At 38.8% G+C, this 19,692-nt stretch overlaps 7 non-coding genes across 7 annotated transcripts; all 7 read right to left on the bottom strand.

Moving 5' to 3' along the window:
* Window positions 1-584: 584 nt before the first annotated feature.
* On the bottom strand, window positions 585-656 carry TRNAD-GUC (transfer RNA aspartic acid (anticodon GUC)). The gene has a single exon. It is a non-coding gene; the product is annotated as a tRNA-Asp (tRNA).
* A 1,438-nt stretch (window positions 657-2,094) lies between these two features.
* On the bottom strand, window positions 2,095-2,166 carry TRNAD-GUC (transfer RNA aspartic acid (anticodon GUC)). The gene has a single exon. It is a non-coding gene; the product is annotated as a tRNA-Asp (tRNA).
* A 1,438-nt stretch (window positions 2,167-3,604) lies between these two features.
* Window positions 3,605-3,676, bottom strand: TRNAD-GUC (transfer RNA aspartic acid (anticodon GUC)). The gene has a single exon. It is a non-coding gene; the product is annotated as a tRNA-Asp (tRNA).
* A 1,900-nt stretch (window positions 3,677-5,576) lies between these two features.
* TRNAD-GUC (transfer RNA aspartic acid (anticodon GUC)) lies at window positions 5,577-5,648 on the bottom strand. The gene has a single exon. It is a non-coding gene; the product is annotated as a tRNA-Asp (tRNA).
* Window positions 5,649-7,548: 1,900 nt separating this feature from the next.
* On the bottom strand, window positions 7,549-7,620 carry TRNAD-GUC (transfer RNA aspartic acid (anticodon GUC)). The gene has a single exon. It is a non-coding gene; the product is annotated as a tRNA-Asp (tRNA).
* A 1,438-nt stretch (window positions 7,621-9,058) lies between these two features.
* On the bottom strand, window positions 9,059-9,130 carry TRNAD-GUC (transfer RNA aspartic acid (anticodon GUC)). The gene has a single exon. It is a non-coding gene; the product is annotated as a tRNA-Asp (tRNA).
* Window positions 9,131-16,321: 7,191 nt separating this feature from the next.
* Window positions 16,322-16,393, bottom strand: TRNAD-GUC (transfer RNA aspartic acid (anticodon GUC)). The gene has a single exon. It is a non-coding gene; the product is annotated as a tRNA-Asp (tRNA).
* Window positions 16,394-19,692: the final 3,299 nt, after the last annotated feature.

The following is a 19,692-nucleotide window of genomic DNA, read 5'->3' as shown; positions in this document are numbered from 1 at the left end:
CATAGTCCTTAGGAAAATTTTTGGGTGCTTGCCAAAGACATGTAAATGAAGTGCTTGTTAAAAAATAAAATCCATTCTACTAACCATTGCAAAATGGAATTTGGGTCTTGAGGACCCACCTCATGGAGTTGGGCTTAGACAGCACAAGAAAATTGCTTGAGAAGTTACTTGACCTATACTGTTCTTGAGAATGGGGCCCAACAATGTGGTCTTTCAATGCTAGAAATGTCAAAATAATTCTGAATGTTGTAGTTTGATGTCCTAGAAAATGTGTGCAGTTTTCATTCCAAAAAGTGGCATACACCAATATGCCAACCTCCTTGCCTATATTTTATTTCTACATATAAAAATGTAAGTATGTATAAACCTTCCCAAAATACCAAACCATTCTGATTTATTCCATAGCCACCTAACGCCAACAAATGGTAATAGAAGTATATCATTACAGTTGGTACATTTTGTTTTCTCTATCTGCTATTCCATTTGTATGGATCTATGAGGGTTTCCTTTAAGTACACATCTCAATATATTATAGCTTGGGTTGTTTTTTATGCATGCCATAACATTTGTATTATTATTAAAGCCTCCCCGTCGGGGAATTGAACCCCGGTCTCCCGCGTGACAGGCGGGGATACTCACCACTATACTAACGAGGATCGGCTGTGTGCTGTGATGTCTGGTCCAGTCCAGAAAAGTGATGTTCAACTAAGAGTTGTTATAATTTCCTTGGGTAATGAAAATGATTGAAATCATTTATACATCAATTTGTTAGTGTACTCTTTCACCATATATCAGATCCATGTCGATTCTTCTGCATCATGAGCTAGGTCAAATGCTTATAGAAATTGCCCCAGCTATCATTTTCTTACTCTACCCATGTCCGATAATCCCTGGACTGAGATGTTCTAGGATTTTACTGTTGATTTGCCAGTGTTTATAGGTATTTCTATGAATTGATTTATGGTTGACCATTTCTGATGCTTGATTGTATATTTAGTAATTCAAGATCGTTTAAAAAGCTCAAATGAATTTAGCAAAACCCATTACCCCTTATCAACTTTTTTCTAATTAGAATTTGCTTAGAAATCCTTGAATGGCTAAAAGACTATTATGCTAGAGACCAATGGTAGCTCTGCATGAGGAATATTAAACTCCAAATCTCTTCTGCTAAATTATGCCCAAATTATGTGAATTCTATAAAAATTGATAATTTATTCTATTATTCAGCTACTGTTTCCAACTTAATTAAAAAATATATATATATGTATAAATTCACTCTTCTTTTAAGGCACCAATAAATATCTATGCATTTTCTGGATATTCTATACCATACAATTTTAATACATGGGAATCCTGAATATAGACCCATATCGATGGAGCAGCCATCGCTGGACGGATCTTGCGCATGCACACGCCGGAGGCGGCGCATGGGTAGTGGGGGACCGTCGAACCACTTACGAGTGTTGTGCGCTTGCGAGTGTGTCTGAATCATGCCCATAGTCCTTAGGAAAATTTTTGGGTGCTTGCCAAAGACATGTAAATGAAGTGCTTGTTAAAAAATTAAATCCATTCTACTAACCATTGCAAAATGGAATTTGGGTCATGAGGACCCACCTCATGGAGTTGGGCTTAGACAGCACAAGAAAATTGCTTGAGAAGTTACTTGACCTATACTGTTCTTGAGAATGGGGCCCAACAATGTGGTCTTTCAATGCTAGAAATGTCAAAATAATTCTGAATGTTGTAGTTTGATGTCCTAGAAAATGTGTGCAGTTTTCATTCCAAAAAGTGGCATACACCAATATGCCAACCTCCTTGCCTATATTTTATTTCTACATATAAAAATACCAAACCATTCTGATTTATTCCATAGCCACCTAACGCCAACAAATGGTAATAGAAGTATATCATTACAGTTGGTACATTTTGTTTTCTCTATCTGCTATTCCATTTGTATGGATCTATGAGGGTTTCCTTTAAGTACACATCTCAATATATTATAGTTTGGGTTGTTATTTATGCATGCCATAACATTTGTATTATTATTTTTCCACTGTGTCTGAAATGGAATATTGGAGAAATAAAAGTTATAGCCTCCCCGTCGGGGAATTGAACCCCGGTCTCCCGCGTGACAGGCGGGGATACTCACCACTATACTAACGAGGATCGGCTGTGTGCTGTGATTTCTGGTCCAGTCCAGAAAAGTGATGTTCAACTAAGAGTTGTTATAATTTCCTTGGGTAATGAAAATGATTGAAATCATTTATACATCAATTTGTTAGTGTACTCTTTCACCATATATCAGATCCATGTCGATTCTTCTGCATCATGAGCTAGGTCAAATGCTTATAGAAATTGCCCCAGCTATCATTTTCTTACTCTACCCATGTCCGATAATCCCTGGACTGAGATGTTCTAGGATTTTACTGTTGATTTGCCAGTGTTTATAGGTATTTCTATGAATTGATTTATGGTTGACCATTTCTGATGCTTGATTGTATATTTAGTAATTCAAGATCCTTTAAAAAGCTCAAATGAATTTAGCAAAACCCATTACCCCTTATCAACTTTTTTCTAATTAGAATTTGCTTAGAAATCCTTGAATGGCTAAAAGACTATTATGCTAGAGACCAATGGTAGCTCTGCATGAGGAATATTAAACTCCAAATCTCTTCTGCTAAATTATGCCCAAATTATGTGAATGCTATAAAAATTGATAATTTATTCTATTATTCAGCTACTGTTTCCAACTTAATTAAAAAAAATATATATATGTATATATTCAGTTTTCTTTTAAGGCACCAATAAATATCTATGCATTTTCTGGATATTCTATACCATACAATTTTAATACATGGGAATCCTGAATATAGACCCATATCGATGGAGCAGCCATCGCTGGACGGATCTTGCGCATGCACACGCCGGAGGCGGCGCATGGGTAGTGGGGGACCGTCGAACCACTTACGAGTGTTGTGCGCTTGCGAGTGTGTCTGAATCATGCCCATAGTCCTTAGGAAAATTTTTGGGTGCTTGCCAAAGACATGTAAATGAAGTGCTTGTTAAAAAATAAAATCCATTCTACTAACCATTGCAAAATGGAATTTGGGTCATGAGGACCCACCTCATGGAGTTGGGCTTAGACAGCACAAGAAAATTGCTTGAGAAGTTACTTGACCTATACTGTTCTTGAGAATGGGGCCCAACAATGTGGTCTTTCAATGCTAGAAATGTCAAAATAATTCTGAATGTTGTAGTTTGATGTCCTAGAAAATGTGTGCAGTTTTCATTCCAAAAAGTGGCATACACCAATATGCCAACCTCCTTGCCTATATTTTATTTCTACATATAAAAATAACAAACCATTCTGATTTTTTCCATAGCCACCTAACGCCAACAAATGGTAATAGAAGTATATCATTACAGTTGGTACATTTTGTTTTCTCTATCTGCTATACCATTTGTATGGATCTATGAAGGTTTCCTTTAAGTACACATCTCAATATATTATAGTTTGGGTTGTTATTTATGCATGCCATAACATTTGTATTATTATTTTTCCACTGTGTCTGAAATGGAATATTGGAGAAATAATAGTTATAGCCTCCCCGTCGGGGAATTGAACCCCGGTCTCCTGCGTGACAGGCGGGGATACTCACCACTATACTAACGAGGATCGGCTGTGTGCTGTGATGTCTGGTCCAGTCCAGAAAAGTGATGTTCAACTAAGAGTTGTTATAATTTCCTTGGGTAATGAAAATGATTGAAATCATTTATACATCAATTTGTTAGTGTACTCTTTCACCATATATCAGATCCATGTCGATTCTTCTGCATCATGAGCTAGGTCAAATGCTTATAGAAATTGCCCCAGCTATCATTTTCTTACTCTACCCATGTCCGATAATCCCTGGACTGAGATGTTCTAGGATTTTACTGTTGATTTGCCAGTGTTTATAGGTATTTCTATGAATTGATTTATGGTTGACCATTTCTGATGCTTGATTGTATATTTAGTAATTCAAGATCCTTTAAAAAGCTCAAATGAATTTAGCAAAACCCATTACCCCTTATCAACTTTTTTCTAATTAGAATTTGCTTAGAAATCCTTGAATGGCTAAAAGACTATTATGCTAGAGACCAATGGTAGCTCTGCATGAGGAATATTAAACTCCAAATCTCTTCTGCTAAATTATGCCCAAATTATGTGAATGCTATAAAAATTGATAATTTATTCTATTATTCAGCTACTGTTTCCAACTTAATTAAAAAATATATATATATGTATATATTCACTCTTCTTTTAAGGCACCAATAAATATCTATGCATTTTCTGGATATTCTATACCATACAATTTTAATACATGGGAATCCTGAATATAAAGTCCAATAATTGCTGGATTTGCCATGTTGTACATGTTCTAAGCAATATCTTTTAGATTATAGCTGATATAGGGCCTGATTCAGAGCCGCTTGCTGCTAGTGAGTGCTTGCTCAGAACAAGGGCGGTTTTTTATGTTTTGTATTTGTTTTTTTCTTTCATCAGGCCGCTCGCTAAGCTGTGGGTGACCTCCCACAGCTTTTGCGAGTGGCCTGGAGCCCATCGCGATTATCGTGACCATCAGGCTTGCAAGGAGACCCTGTGGAAGGGTCTGAGCTCTCACAAGCCCGAGTAAACTTCCTGCTCTAATAGAACAGGAAGTCCACTACTGACATCACTAGTGATGTCAGTAGGGCCACCCACAAACACCAGGCGTTCCTAAGGGAATGCCTGCATTTGTGCAGCCACCCCCCCCTCCCCGCATACAAAACGCGGTGAGTTATCAATCAACATTGACAGCCGCTCCGTCTTGTAGCTAGACCCATATCGATGGAGCAGCCGTCGCTGGACGGATCTTGCGCATGCACACGCCGGAGGCGGCGCATGGGTAGTGGGGGACCGTCGAACCACTTACGAGTGTTGTGCGCTTGCGAGTGTGTCTGAATCAGGCCCATAGTCCTTAGGAAAATTTTTGGGTGCTTGCCAAAGACATGTAAATGAAGTGCTTGTTAAAAAATAAAATCCATTCTACTAACCATTGCAAAATGGAATTTGGGTCTTGAGGACCCACCTCATGGAGTTGGGCTTAGACAGCACAAGAAAATTGCTTGAGAAGTTACTTGACCTATACTGTTCTTGAGAATGGGGCCCAACAATGTGGTCTTTCAATGCTAGAAATGTCAAAATAATTCTGAATGTTGTAGTTTGATGTCCTAGAAAATGTGTGCAGTTTTCATTCCAAAAAGTGGCATACACCAATATGCCAACCTCCTTGCCTATATTTTATTTCTACATATAAAAATGTAAGTATGTATAAACCTTCCCAAAATACCAAACCATTCTGATTTATTCCATAGCCACCTAACGCCAACAAATGGTAATAGAAGTATATCATTACAGTTGGTACATTTTGTTTTCTCTATCTGCTATTCCATTTGTATGGATCTATGAGGGTTTCCTTTAAGTACACATCTCAATATATTATAGCTTGGGTTGTTTTTTATGCATGCCATAACATTTGTATTATTATTAAAGCCTCCCCGTCGGGGAATTGAACCCCGGTCTCCCGCGTGACAGGCGGGGATACTCACCACTATACTAACGAGGATCGGCTGTGTGCTGTGATGTCTGGTCCAGTCCAGAAAAGTGATGTTCAACTAAGAGTTGTTATAATTTCCTTGGGTAATGAAAATGATTGAAATCATTTATACATCAATTTGTTAGTGTACTCTTTCACCATATATCAGATCCATGTCGATTCTTCTGCATCATGAGCTAGGTCAAATGCTTATAGAAATTGCCCCAGCTATCATTTTCTTACTCTACCCATGTCCGATAATCCCTGGACTGAGATGTTCTAGGATTTTACTGTTGATTTGCCAGTGTTTATAGGTATTTCTATGAATTGATTTATGGTTGACCATTTCTGATGCTTGATTGTATATTTAGTAATTCAAGATCGTTTAAAAAGCTCAAATGAATTTAGCAAAACCCATTACCCCTTATCAACTTTTTTGTAATTAGAATTTGCTTAGAAATCCTTGAATGGCTAAAAGACTATTATGCTAGAGACCAATGGTAGCTCTGCATGAGGAATATTAAACTCCAAATCTCTTCTGCTAAATTATGCCCAAATTATGTGAATGCTATAAAAATTGATAATTTATTCTATTATTCAGCTACTGTTTCCAACTTAATTAAAAAATATATATATATGTATATATTCACTCTTCTTTTAAGGCACCAATAAATATCTATGCATTTTCTGGATATTCTATACCATACAATTTTAATACATGGGAATCCTGAATATAAAGTCCAATAATTGCTGGATTTGCCATGTTGTACATGTTCTAAGCAATATCTTTTAGATTATAGCTGATATAGGGCCTGATTCAGAGCCGCTTGCTGCTAGTGAGTGCTTGCTCAGAACAAGGGCGGTTTTTTATGTTTTGTATTTGTTTTTTTCTTTCATCAGGCCGCTCGCTAAGCTGTGGGTGACCTCCCACAGCTTTTGCGAGTGGCCTGGAGCCCATCGCGATTATCGTGACCATCAGGCTTGCGAGGAGACCCTGTGGAAGGGTCTGAGCTCTCACAAGCCCGAGTAAACTTCCTGCTCTAATAGAACAGGAAGTCCACTACTGACATCACTAGTGATGTCAGTAGGGCCACCCACAAACACCAGGCGTTCCTAAGGGAATGCCTGCATTTGTGCAGCCACCCCCCCCTCCCCGCATACAAAACGCGGTGAGTTATCAATCAACATTGACAGCCGCTCCGTCTTGTAGCTAGACCCATATCGATGGAGCAGCCGTCGCTGGACGGATCTTGCGCATGCACACGCCGGAGGCGGCGCATGGGTAGTGGGGGACCGTTGAACCACTTACGAGTGTTGTGCGCTTGCGAGTGTGTCTGAATCAGGCCCATAGTCCTTAGGAAAATTTTTGGGTGCTTGCCAAAGACATGTAAATGAAGTGCTTGTTAAAAAATAAAATCCATTCTACTAACCATTGCAAAATGGAATTTGGGTCTTGAGGACCCACCTCATGGAGTTGGGCTTAGACAGCACAAGAAAATTGCTTGAGAAGTTACTTGACCTATACTGTTCTTGAGAATGGGGCCCAACAATGTGGTCTTTCAATGCTAGAAATGTCAAAATAATTCTGAATGTTGTAGTTTGATGTCCTAGAAAATGTGTGCAGTTTTCATTCCAAAAAGTGGCATACACCAATATGCCAACCTCCTTGCCTATATTTTATTTCTACATATAAAAATGTAAGTATGTATAAACCTTCCCAAAATACCAAACCATTCTGATTTATTCCATAGCCACCTAACGCCAACAAATGGTAATAGAAGTATATCATTACAGTTGGTACATTTTGTTTTCTCTATCTGCTATTCCATTTGTATGGATCTATGAGGGTTTCCTTTAAGTACACATCTCAATATATTATAGCTTGGGTTGTTTTTTATGCATGCCATAACATTTGTATTATTATTAAAGCCTCCCCGTCGGGGAATTGAACCCCGGTCTCCCGCGTGACAGGCGGGGATACTCACCACTATACTAACGAGGATCGGCTGTGTGCTGTGATGTCTGGTCCAGTCCAGAAAAGTGATGTTCAACTAAGAGTTGTTATAATTTCCTTGGGTAATGAAAATGATTGAAATCATTTATACATCAATTTGTTAGTGTACTCTTTCACCATATATCAGATCCATGTCGATTCTTCTGCATCATGAGCTAGGTCAAATGCTTATAGAAATTGCCCCAGCTATCATTTTCTTACTCTACCCATGTCCGATAATCCCTGGACTGAGATGTTCTAGGATTTTACTGTTGATTTGCCAGTGTTTATAGGTATTTCTATGAATTGATTTATGGTTGACCATTTCTGATGCTTGATTGTATATTTAGTAATTCAAGATCGTTTAAAAAGCTCAAATGAATTTAGCAAAACCCATTACCCCTTATCAACTTTTTTCTAATTAGAATTTGCTTAGAAATCCTTGAATGGCTAAAAGACTATTATGCTAGAGACCAATGGTAGCTCTGCATGAGGAATATTAAACTCCAAATCTCTTCTGCTAAATTATGCCCAAATTATGTGAATTCTATAAAAATTGATAATTTATTCTATTATTCAGCTACTGTTTCCAACTTAATTAAAAAATATATATATATGTATAAATTCACTCTTCTTTTAAGGCACCAATAAATATCTATGCATTTTCTGGATATTCTATACCATACAATTTTAATACATGGGAATCCTGAATATAGACCCATATCGATGGAGCAGCCATCGCTGGACGGATCTTGCGCATGCACACGCCGGAGGCGGCGCATGGGTAGTGGGGGACCGTCGAACCACTTACGAGTGTTGTGCGCTTGCGAGTGTGTCTGAATCATGCCCATAGTCCTTAGGAAAATTTTTGGGTGCTTGCCAAAGACATGTAAATGAAGTGCTTGTTAAAAAATTAAATCCATTCTACTAACCATTGCAAAATGGAATTTGGGTCATGAGGACCCACCTCATGGAGTTGGGCTTAGACAGCACAAGAAAATTGCTTGAGAAGTTACTTGACCTATACTGTTCTTGAGAATGGGGCCCAACAATGTGGTCTTTCAATGCTAGAAATGTCAAAATAATTCTGAATGTTGTAGTTTGATGTCCTAGAAAATGTGTGCAGTTTTCATTCCAAAAAGTGGCATACACCAATATGCCAACCTCCTTGCCTATATTTTATTTCTACATATAAAAATACCAAACCATTCTGATTTATTCCATAGCCACCTAACGCCAACAAATGGTAATAGAAGTATATCATTACAGTTGGTACATTTTGTTTTCTCTATCTGCTATTCCATTTGTATGGATCTATGAGGGTTTCCTTTAAGTACACATCTCAATATATTATAGTTTGGGTTGTTATTTATGCATGCCATAACATTTGTATTATTATTTTTCCACTGTGTCTGAAATGGAATATTGGAGAAATAAAAGTTATAGCCTCCCCGTCGGGGAATTGAACCCCGGTCTCCCGCGTGACAGGCGGGGATACTCACCACTATACTAACGAGGATCGGCTGTGTGCTGTGATTTCTGGTCCAGTCCAGAAAAGTGATGTTCAACTAAGAGTTGTTATAATTTCCTTGGGTAATGAAAATGATTGAAATCATTTATACATCAATTTGTTAGTGTACTCTTTCACCATATATCAGATCCATGTCGATTCTTCTGCATCATGAGCTAGGTCAAATGCTTATAGAAATTGCCCCAGCTATCATTTTCTTACTCTACCCATGTCCGATAATCCCTGGACTGAGATGTTCTAGGATTTTACTGTTGATTTGCCAGTGTTTATAGGTATTTCTATGAATTGATTTATGGTTGACCATTTCTGATGCTTGATTGTATATTTAGTAATTCAAGATCCTTTAAAAAGCTCAAATGAATTTAGCAAAACCCATTACCCCTTATCAACTTTTTTCTAATTAGAATTTGCTTAGAAATCCTTGAATGGCTAAAAGACTATTATGCTAGAGACCAATGGTAGCTCTGCATGAGGAATATTAAACTCCAAATCTCTTCTGCTAAATTATGCCCAAATTATGTGAATGCTATAAAAATTGATAATTTATTCTATTATTCAGCTACTGTTTCCAACTTAATTAAAAAAAATATATATATGTATATATTCACTCTTCTTTTAAGGCACCAATAAATATCTATGCATTTTCTGGATATTCTATACCATACAATTTTAATACATGGGAATCCTGAATATAAAGTCCAATAAATGCTGGATTTGCCATGTTGTACATGTTCTAAGCAATATCTTTTAGATTATAGCTGATATAGGGCCTGATTCAGAGCCGCTTGCTGCTAGTGAGTGCTTGCTCAGAACAAGGGCGGTTTTTTATGTTTTGTATTTGTTTTTTTCTTTCATCAGGCCGCTCACTAAGCTGTGGGTGACCTCCCACAGCTTTTGCGAGTGGCCTGGAGCCCATCGCGATTATCGTGACCATCAGGCTTGCGAGGAGACCCTGTGGAAGGGTCTGAGCTCTCACAAGCCCGAGTAAACTTCCTGCTCTAATAGAACAGGAAGTCCACTACTGACATCACTAGTGATGTCAGTAGGGCCACCCACAAACACCAGGCGTTCCTAAGGGAATGCCTGCATTTGTGCAGCCACCCCCCCTCCCCGCATACAAAACGCGGTGAGTTATCAATCAACATTGACAGCCGCTCCGTCTTGTAGCTAGACCCATATCGATGGAGCAGCCGTCGCTGGACGGATCTTTCAATGCTAGAAATGTCAAAATAATTCTGAATGTTGTAGTTTGATGTCCTAGAAAATGTGTGCAGTTTTCATTCCAAAAAGTGGCATACACCAATATGCCAACCTCCTTGCCTATATTTTATTTCTACATATAAAAATGTAAGTATGTATAAACCTTCCCAAAATACCAAACCATTCTGATTTATTCCATAGCCACCTAACGCCAACAAATGGTAATAGAAGTATATCATTACAGTTGGTACATTTTGTTTTCTCTATCTGCTATACCATTTGTATGGATCTATGAGGGTTTCCTTTAAGTACACATCTCAATATATTATAGTTTGGGTTGTTATTTATGCATGCCATAACATTTGTATTATTATTTTTCCACTGTGTCTGAAATGGAATATTGGAGAAATAATAGTTATAGCCTCCCCATCGGGGAATTGAACCCCGGTCTCCCGCGTGGGAGACCGGGGATACTCACCACTATACTAACGAGGATCGGCTGTGTGCTGTGATGTCTGGTCCAGTCCAGAAAAGTGATGTTCAACTAAGAGTTGTTATAATTTCCTTGGGTAATGAAAATGATTGAAATCATTTATACATCAATTTGTTAGTGTACTCTTTCACCATATATCAGATCCATGTCGATTCTTCTGCATCATGAGCTAGGTCAAATGCTTATAGAAATTGCCCCAGCTATCATTTTCTTACTCTACCCATGTCCGATAATCCCTGGACTGAGATGTTCTAGGATTTTACTGTTGATTTGCCAGTGTTTATAGGTATTTCTATGAATTGATTTATGGTTGACCATTTCTGATGCTTGATTGTATATTTAGTAATTCAAGATCCTTTAAAAAGCTCAAATGAATTTAGCAAAACCCATTACCCCTTATCAACTTTTTTCTAATTAGAATTTGCTTAGAAATCCTTGAATGGCTAAAAGACTATTATGCTAGAGACCAATGGTAGCTCTGCATGAGGAATATTAAACTCCAAATCTCTTCTGCTAAATTATGCCCAAATTATGTGAATGCTATAAAAATTGATAATTTATTCTATTATTCAGCTACTGTTTCCAACTTAATTAAAAAATATATATATATGTATATATTCACTCTTCTTTTAAGGCACCAATAAATATCTATGCATTTTCTGGATATTCTATACCATACAATTTTAATACATGGGAATCCTGAATATAAAGTCCAATAAATGCTGGATTTGCCATGTTGTACATGTTCTAAGCAATATCTTTTAGATTATAGCTGATATAGGGCCTGATTCAGAGCCGCTTGCTGCTAGTGAGTGCTTGCTCAGAACAAGGGCGGTTTTTTATGTTTTGTATTTGTTTTTTTCTTTCATCAGGCCGCTCGCTAAGCTGTGGGTGACCTCCCACAGCTTTTGCGAGTGGCCTGGAGCCCATCGCGATTATCGTGACCATCAGGCTTGCGAGGAGACCCTGTGGAAGGGTCTGAGCTCTCACAAGCCTGAGTAAACTTCCTGCTCTAATAGAACAGGAAGTCCACTACTGACATCACTAGTGATGTCAGTAGGGCCACCCACAAACACCAGGCGTTCCTAAGGGAATGCCTGCATTTGTGCAGCCACCCCCCCCTCCCCGCATACAAAACGCGGTGAATTATCAATCAACATTGACAGCCGCTCCATCTTGTAGTTAGACCCATATCGATGGAGCAGCCGTCGCTGGACGGATCTTGCGCATGCACACGCCGGAGGTGGCGCATGGGTAGTGGGGGACCGTCGAACCACTTACGAGTGTTGTGCGCTTGCGAGTGTGTCTGAATCATGCCCATAGTCCTTAGGAAAATTTTTGGGTGCTTGCCAAAGACATGTAAATGAAGTGCTTGTTAAAAAATAAAATCCATTCTACTAACCATTGCAAAATGGAATTTGGGTCTTGAGGACCCACCTCATGGAGTTGGGCTTAGACAGCACAAGAAAATTGCTTGAGAAGTTACTTGACCTATACTGTTCTTGAGAATGGGGCCCAACAATGTGGTCTTTCAATGCTAGAAATGTCAAAATAATTCTGAATGTTGTAGTTTGATGTCCTAGAAAATGTGTGCAGTTTTCATTCCAAAAAGTGGCATACACCAATATGCCAACCTCCTTGCCTATATTTTATTTCTACATATAAAAATGTAAGTATGTATAAACCTTCCCAAAATACCAAACCATTCTGATTTATTCCATAGCCACCTAACGCCAACAAATGGTAATAGAAGTATATCATTACAGTTGGTACATTTTGTTTTCTCTATCTGCTATTCCATTTGTATGGATCTATGAGGGTTTCCTTTAAGTACACATCTCAATATATTATAGTTTGGGTTGTTATTTATGCATGCCATAACATTTGTATTATTATTTTTCCACTGTGTCTGAAATGGAATATTGGAGAAATAAAAGTTATAGCCTCCCCGTCGGGGAATTGAACTCCGGTCTCCCGCGTGACAGGCGGGGATACTCACCACTATACTAATGAGGATCGGCTGTGTGCTGTGATTTCTGGTCCAGTCCAGAAAAGTGATGTTCAACTAAGAGTTGTTATAATTTCCTTGGGTAATGAAAATGATTGAAATCATTTATACATCAATTTGTTAGTGTACTCTTTCACCATATATCAGATCCATGTCGATTCTTCTGCATCATGAGCTAGGTCAAATGCTTATAGAATTTGCCCCAGCTATCATTTTCCTACTCTACCCATGTCCGATAATCCCTGGACTGAGATGTTCTAGGATTTTACTGTTGATTTGCCAGTGTTTATAGGTATTTCTATGAATTGATTTATGGTTGACCATTTCTGATGCTTGATTGTATATTTAGTAATTCAAGATCCTTTAAAAAGCTCAAATGAATTTAGCAAAACCCATTACCCCTTATCAACTTTTTTCTAATTAGAATTTGCTTAGAAATCCTTGAATGGCTAAAAGACTATTATGCTAGAGACCAATGGTAGCTCTGCATGAGGAATATTAAACTCCAAATCTCTTCTGCTAAATTATGCCCAAATTATGTGAATGCTATAAAAATTGATAATTTATTCTATTATTCAGCTACTGTTTCCAACTTAATTAAAAAAAATATATATATGTATATATTCACTCTTCTTTTAAGGCACCAATAAATATCTATGCATTTTCTGGATATTCTATACCATACAATTTTAATACATGGGAATCCTGAATATAAAGTCCAATAAATGCTGGATTTGCCATGTTGTACATGTTCTAAGCAATATCTTTTAGATTATAGCTGATATAGGGCCTGATTCAGAGCCGCTTGCTGCTAGTGAGTGCTTGCTCAGAACAAGGGCGTTTTTTTATGTTTTGTATTTGTTTTTTTCTTTCATCAGGCCGCTCGCTAAGCTGTGGGTGACCTCCCACAGCTTTTGCGAGTGGCCTGGAGCCCATCGCGATTATCGTGACCATCAGGCTTGCGTGGAGACCCTGTGGAAGGGTCTGAGCTCTCACAAGCCCGAGTAAACTTCCTGCTCTAATAGAACAGGAAGTCCACTACTGACATCACTAGTGATGTCAGTAGGGCCACCCACAAACACCAGGCATTCCTAAGGGAATGCCTGCATTTGTGCAGCCACCCCCCCCTCCCCGCATACAAAACGCGGTGAATTATCAATCAACATTGACAGCCGCTCCGTCTTGTAGCTAGACCCATATCGATGGAGCAGCCGTCGCTGGACGGATCTTGCGCATGCACAAGCCGGAGGCGGCGCATGGGTAGTGGGGGACCGTCGAACCACTTACGAGTGTTGTGCGCTTGCGAGTGTGTCTGAATCATGCCCATAGTCCTTAGGAAAATTTTTGGGTGCTTGCCAAAGACATGTAAATGAAGTGCTTGTTAAAAAATAAAATCCATTCTACTAACCATTGCAAAATGGAATTTGGGTCTTGAGGACCCACCTCATGGAGTTGGGCTTAGACAGCACAAGAAAATTGCTTGAGAAGTTACTTGACCTATACAGGCGGGGATACTCACCACTATACTAACGAGGATCAGCTGTGTGCTGTGATTTCTGGTCCAGTCCAGAAAAGTGATGTTCAACTAAGAGTTGTTATAATTTCCTTGGGTAATGAAAATGATTGAAATCATTTATACATCAATTTGTTAGTGTACTCTTTCACCATATATCAGATCCATGTCGATTCTTCTGCATCATGAGCTAGGTCAAATGCTTATAGAAATTGCCCCAGCTATCATTTTCTTACTCTACCCATGTCCGATAATCCCTGGACTGAGATGTTCTAGGATGTTACTGTTGATTTGCCAGTGTTTATAGGTATTTCTATGAATTGATTTATGGTTGACCATTTCTGATGCTTGATTGTATATTTAGTAATTCAAGATCCTTTAAAAAGCTCAAATGAATTTAGCAAAACCCATTACCCCTTATCAACTTTTTTCTAATTAGAATTTGCTTAGAAATCCTTGAATGGCTAAAAGACTATTATGCTAGAGACCAATGGTAGCTCTGCATGAGGAATATTAAACTCCAAATCTCTTCTGCTAAATTATGCCCAAATTATGTGAATGCTTTAAAAATTGATAATTTATTCTATTATTCAGCTACTGTTTCCAACTTAATTAAAAAAAATATATATATGTATATATTCACTCTTCTTTTAAGGCACCAATAAATATCTATGCATTTTCTGGATATTCTATACCATACAATTTTAATACATGGGAATCCTGAATAAAAAGTCCAATAAATGCTGGATTTGCCATGTTGTACATGTTCTAAGCAATATCTTTTAGATTATAGCTGATATAGGGCCTGATTCAGAGCCGCTTGCTGCTAGTGAGTGCTTGCTCAGAACAAGGGCGGTTTTTTATGTTTTGTATTTGTTTTTTTCTTTCATCAGGCCGCTCGCTAAGCTGTGGGTGACCTCCCACAGCTTTTGCGAGTGGCCTGGAGCCCATCGCGATTATCGTGACCATCAGGCTTGCGAGGAGACCCTGTGGAAGGGTCTGAGCTCTCACAAGCCCGAGTAAACTTCCTGCTCTAATAGAACAGGAAGTCCCCTACTGACATCACTAGTGATGTCAGTAGGGCCACCCACAAACACCAGGCGTTCCTAAGGGAATGCCTGCATTTGTGCAGCCACCCCCCCCTCCCCGCATACAAAACGCGGTGAATTATCAATCAACATTGACAGCCGCTCCATCTTGTAGTTAGACCCATATCGATGGAGCAGCCGTCGCTGGACGGATCTTGCGCATGCACACGCCGGAGGTGGCGCATGGGTAGTGGGGGACCGTCGAACCACTTACGAGTGTTGTGCGCTTGCGAGTGTGTCTGAATCATGCCCATAGTCCTTAGGAAAATTTTTGGGTGCTTGCCAAAGACATGTAAATGAAGTGCTTGTTAAAAAATAAAATCCATTCTACTAACCATTGCAAAATGGAATTTGGGTCTTGAGGACCCACCTCATGGAGTTGGGCTTAGACAGCACAAGAAAATTGCTTGAGAAGTTACTTGACCTATACTGTTCTTGAGAATGGGGCCCAACAATGTGGTCTTTCAATGCTAGAAATGTCAAAATAATTCTGAATGTTGTAGTTTGATGTCCTAGAAAATGTGTGCAGTTTTCATTCCAAAAAGTGGCATACACCAATATGCCAACCTCCTTGCCTATATTTTATTTCTACATATAAAAATGTAAGTATGTATAAACCTTCCCAAAATACCAAACCATTCTGATTTATTCCATAGCCACCTAACGCCAACAAATGGTAATAGAAGTATATCATTACAGTTGGTACATTTTGTTTTCTCTATCTGCTATTCCATTTGTATGGATCTATGAGGGTTTCCTTTAAGTACACATCTCAATATATTATAGTTTGGGTTGTTATTTATGCATGCCATAACATTTGTATTATTATTTTTCCACTGTGTCTGAAATGGAATATTGGAGAAATAAAAGTTATAGCCTCCCCGTCGGGGAATTGAACCCCGGTCTCCCGCGTGACAGGCGGGGATACTCACCACTATACTAACGAGGATCGGCTGTGTGCTGTGATTTCTGGTCCAGTCCAGAAAAGTGATGTTCAACTAAGAGTTGTTATAATTTCCTTGGGTAATGAAAATGATTGAAATCATTTATACATCAATTTGTTAGTGTACTCTTTCACCATATATCAGATCCATGTCGATTCTTCTGCATCATGAGCTAGGTCAAATGCTTATAGAAATTGCCCCAGCTATCATTTTCTTACTCTACCCATGTCCGATAATCCCTGGACTGAGATGTTCTAGGATTTTACTGTTGATTTGCCAGTGTTTATAGGTATTTCTATGAATTGATTTATGGTTGACCATTTCTGATGCTTGATTGTATATTTAGTAATTCAAGATCCTTTAAAAAGCTCAAATGAATTTAGCAAAACCCATTATCCCTTATCAACTTTTTTCTAATTAGAATTTGCTTAGAAATCCTTGAATGGCTAAAAGATTATTATGCTAGAGACCAATGGTAGCTCTGCATGAGGAATATTAAACTCCAAATCTCTTCTGCTAAATTATGCCCAAATTATGTGAATGCTATAAAAATTGATAATTTATTCTATTATTCAGCTACTGTTTCCAACTTAATTAAAAAATATATATATATGTATATATTCACTCTTCTTTTAAGGCACCAATAAATATCTATGCATTTTCTGGATATTCTATACCATACAATTTTAATACATGGGAATCCTGAATATAAAGTCCAATAAATGCTGGATTTGCCATGTTGTACATGTTCTAAGCAATATCTTTTAGATTATAGCTGATATAGGGCCTGATTCAGAGCCGCTTGCTGCTAGTGAGTGCTTGCTCAGAACAAGGGCGGTTTTTTATGTTTTGTATTTGTTTTTTTCTTTCATCAGGCCGCTCGCTAAGCTGTGGGTGACCTCCCACAGCTTCTGCGAGTGGCCTGGAGCCCATCGCGATTATCGTGACCATCAGGCTTGCGAGGAGACCCTGTGGAAGGGTCTGAGCTCTCACAAGCCCGAGTAAACTTCCTGCTCTAATAGAACAGGAAGTCCACTACTGACATCACTAGTGATGTCAGTAGGGCCACCCACAAACACCAGGCGTTCCTAAGGGAATGCCTGCATTTGTGCAGCCACCCCCCCCTCCCCGCATACAAAACGCGGTGAATTATCAATCAACATTGACAGCCGCTCCATCTTGTAGTTAGACCCATATCGATGGAGCAGCCGTCGCTGGACGGATCTTGCGCATGCACACGCCGGAGGTGGCGCATGGGTAGTGGGGGACCGTCGAACCACTTACGAGTGTTGTGCGCTTGCGAGTGTGTCTGAATCATGCCCATAGTCCTTAGGAAAATTTTTGGGTGCTTGTCAAAGACATGTAAATGAAGTGCTTGTTAAAAAATAAAATCCATTCTACTTACCATTGCAAAATGGAATTTGGGTCTTGAGGACCCACCTCATGGAGTTGGGCTTAGACAGCACAAGAAAATTGCTTGAGAAGTTACTTGACCTATACTGTTCTTGAGAATGGGGCCCAACAATGTGGTCTTTCAATGCTAGAAATGTCAAAATAATTCTGAATGTTGTAGTTTGATGTCCTAGAAAATGTGTGCAGTTTTCATTCCAAAAAGTGGCATACACCAATATGCCAACCTCCTTGCCTATATTTTATTTCTACATATAAAAATGTAAGTATGTATAAACCTTCCCAAAATACCAAACCATTCTGATTTATTCCATAGCCACCTAACGCCAACAAATGGTAATAGAAGTATATCATTACAGTTGGTACATTTTGTTTTCTCTATCTGCTATTCCATTTGTATGGATCTATGAGGGTTTCCTTTAAGTACACATCTCAATATATTATAGTTTGGGTTGTTATTTATGCATGCCATAACATTTGTATTATTATTTTTCCACTGTGTCTGAAATGGAATATTGGAGAAATAAAAGTTATAGCCTCCCCGTCGGGGAATTGAACCCCGGTCTCCCGCGTGACTGGCGGGGATACTCACCACTATACTAATGAGGATCGGCTGTGTGCTGTGATTTCTGGTCCAGTCCAGAAAAGTGATGTTCAACTAAGAGTTGTTATAATTTCCTTGGGTAATGAAAATGATTGAAATCATTTATACATCAATTTGTTAGTGTACTCTTTCACCATATATCAGATCCATGTCGATTCTTCTGCATCATGAGCTAGGTCAAATGCTTATAGAAATTACCCCAGCTATCATTTTCTTACTCTACCCATGTCCGATAATCCCTGGACTGAGATGTTCTAGGATGTTACTGTTGATTTGCCAGTGTTTATAGGTATTTCTATGAATTGATTTATGGTTGACCATTTCTGATGCTTGATTGTATATTTAGTAATTCAAGATCCTTTAAAAAGCTCAAATGAATTTAGCAAAACCCATTACCCCTTATCAACTTTTTTCTAATTAGAATTTGCTTAGAAATCCTTGAATGGCTAAAAGACTATTATGCTAGAGACCAATGGTAGCTCTGCATGAGGAATATTAAACTCCAAATCTCTTCTGCTAAATTATGCCCAAATTATGTGAATGCTATAAAAATTGATAATTTATTCTATTATTCAGCTACTGTTTCCAACTTAATTAAAAAAAATATATATATGTATATATTCACTCTTCTTTTAAGGCACCAATAAATATCTATGCATTTTCTGGATATTCTATACCATACAATTTTAATACATGGGAATCCTGAATATAAAGTCCAATAAATGCTGGATTTGCCATGTTGTACATGTTCTAAGCAATATCTTTTAGATTATAGCTGATATAGGGCCTGATTCAGAGCCGCTTGCTGCTAGTGAGTGCTTGCTCAGAACAAGGGCGGTTTTTTATGTTTTGTATTTGTTTTTTTCTTTCATCAGGCCGCTCGCTAAGCTGTGGGTGACCTCCCACAGCTTCTGCGAGTGGCCTGGAGCCCATCGCGATTATCGTGACCATCAGGCTTGCGAGGAGACCCTGTGGAAGGGTCTGAGCTCTCACAAGCCCGAGTAAACTTCCTGCTCTAATAGAACAGGAAGTCCACTACTGACATCACTAGTGATGTCAGTAGGGCCACCCACAAACACCAGGCGTTCCTAAGGGAATGCCTGCATTTGTGCAGCCACCCCCCCCTCCCCGCATACAAAACGCGGTGAATTATCAATCAACATTGACAGCCGCTCCATCTTGTAGTTAGACCCATATCGATGGAGCAGCCGTCGCTGGACGGATCTTGCGCATGCACACGCCGGAGGCGGCGCATGGGTAGTGGGGGACCGTCGAACCACTTACGAGTGT

Source organism: Taudactylus pleione, unplaced genomic scaffold (genome assembly GCF_031769625.1).
Source record: "Taudactylus pleione unplaced genomic scaffold, aTauple2 ptg000282l, whole genome shotgun sequence".
NCBI classification, from domain to species: domain Eukaryota; kingdom Metazoa; phylum Chordata; class Amphibia; order Anura; family Myobatrachidae; genus Taudactylus; species Taudactylus pleione.
The sequence above is the reverse complement of the archived record's forward strand: the minus strand, read 5'-3'. Positions and strand labels throughout refer to the sequence as shown.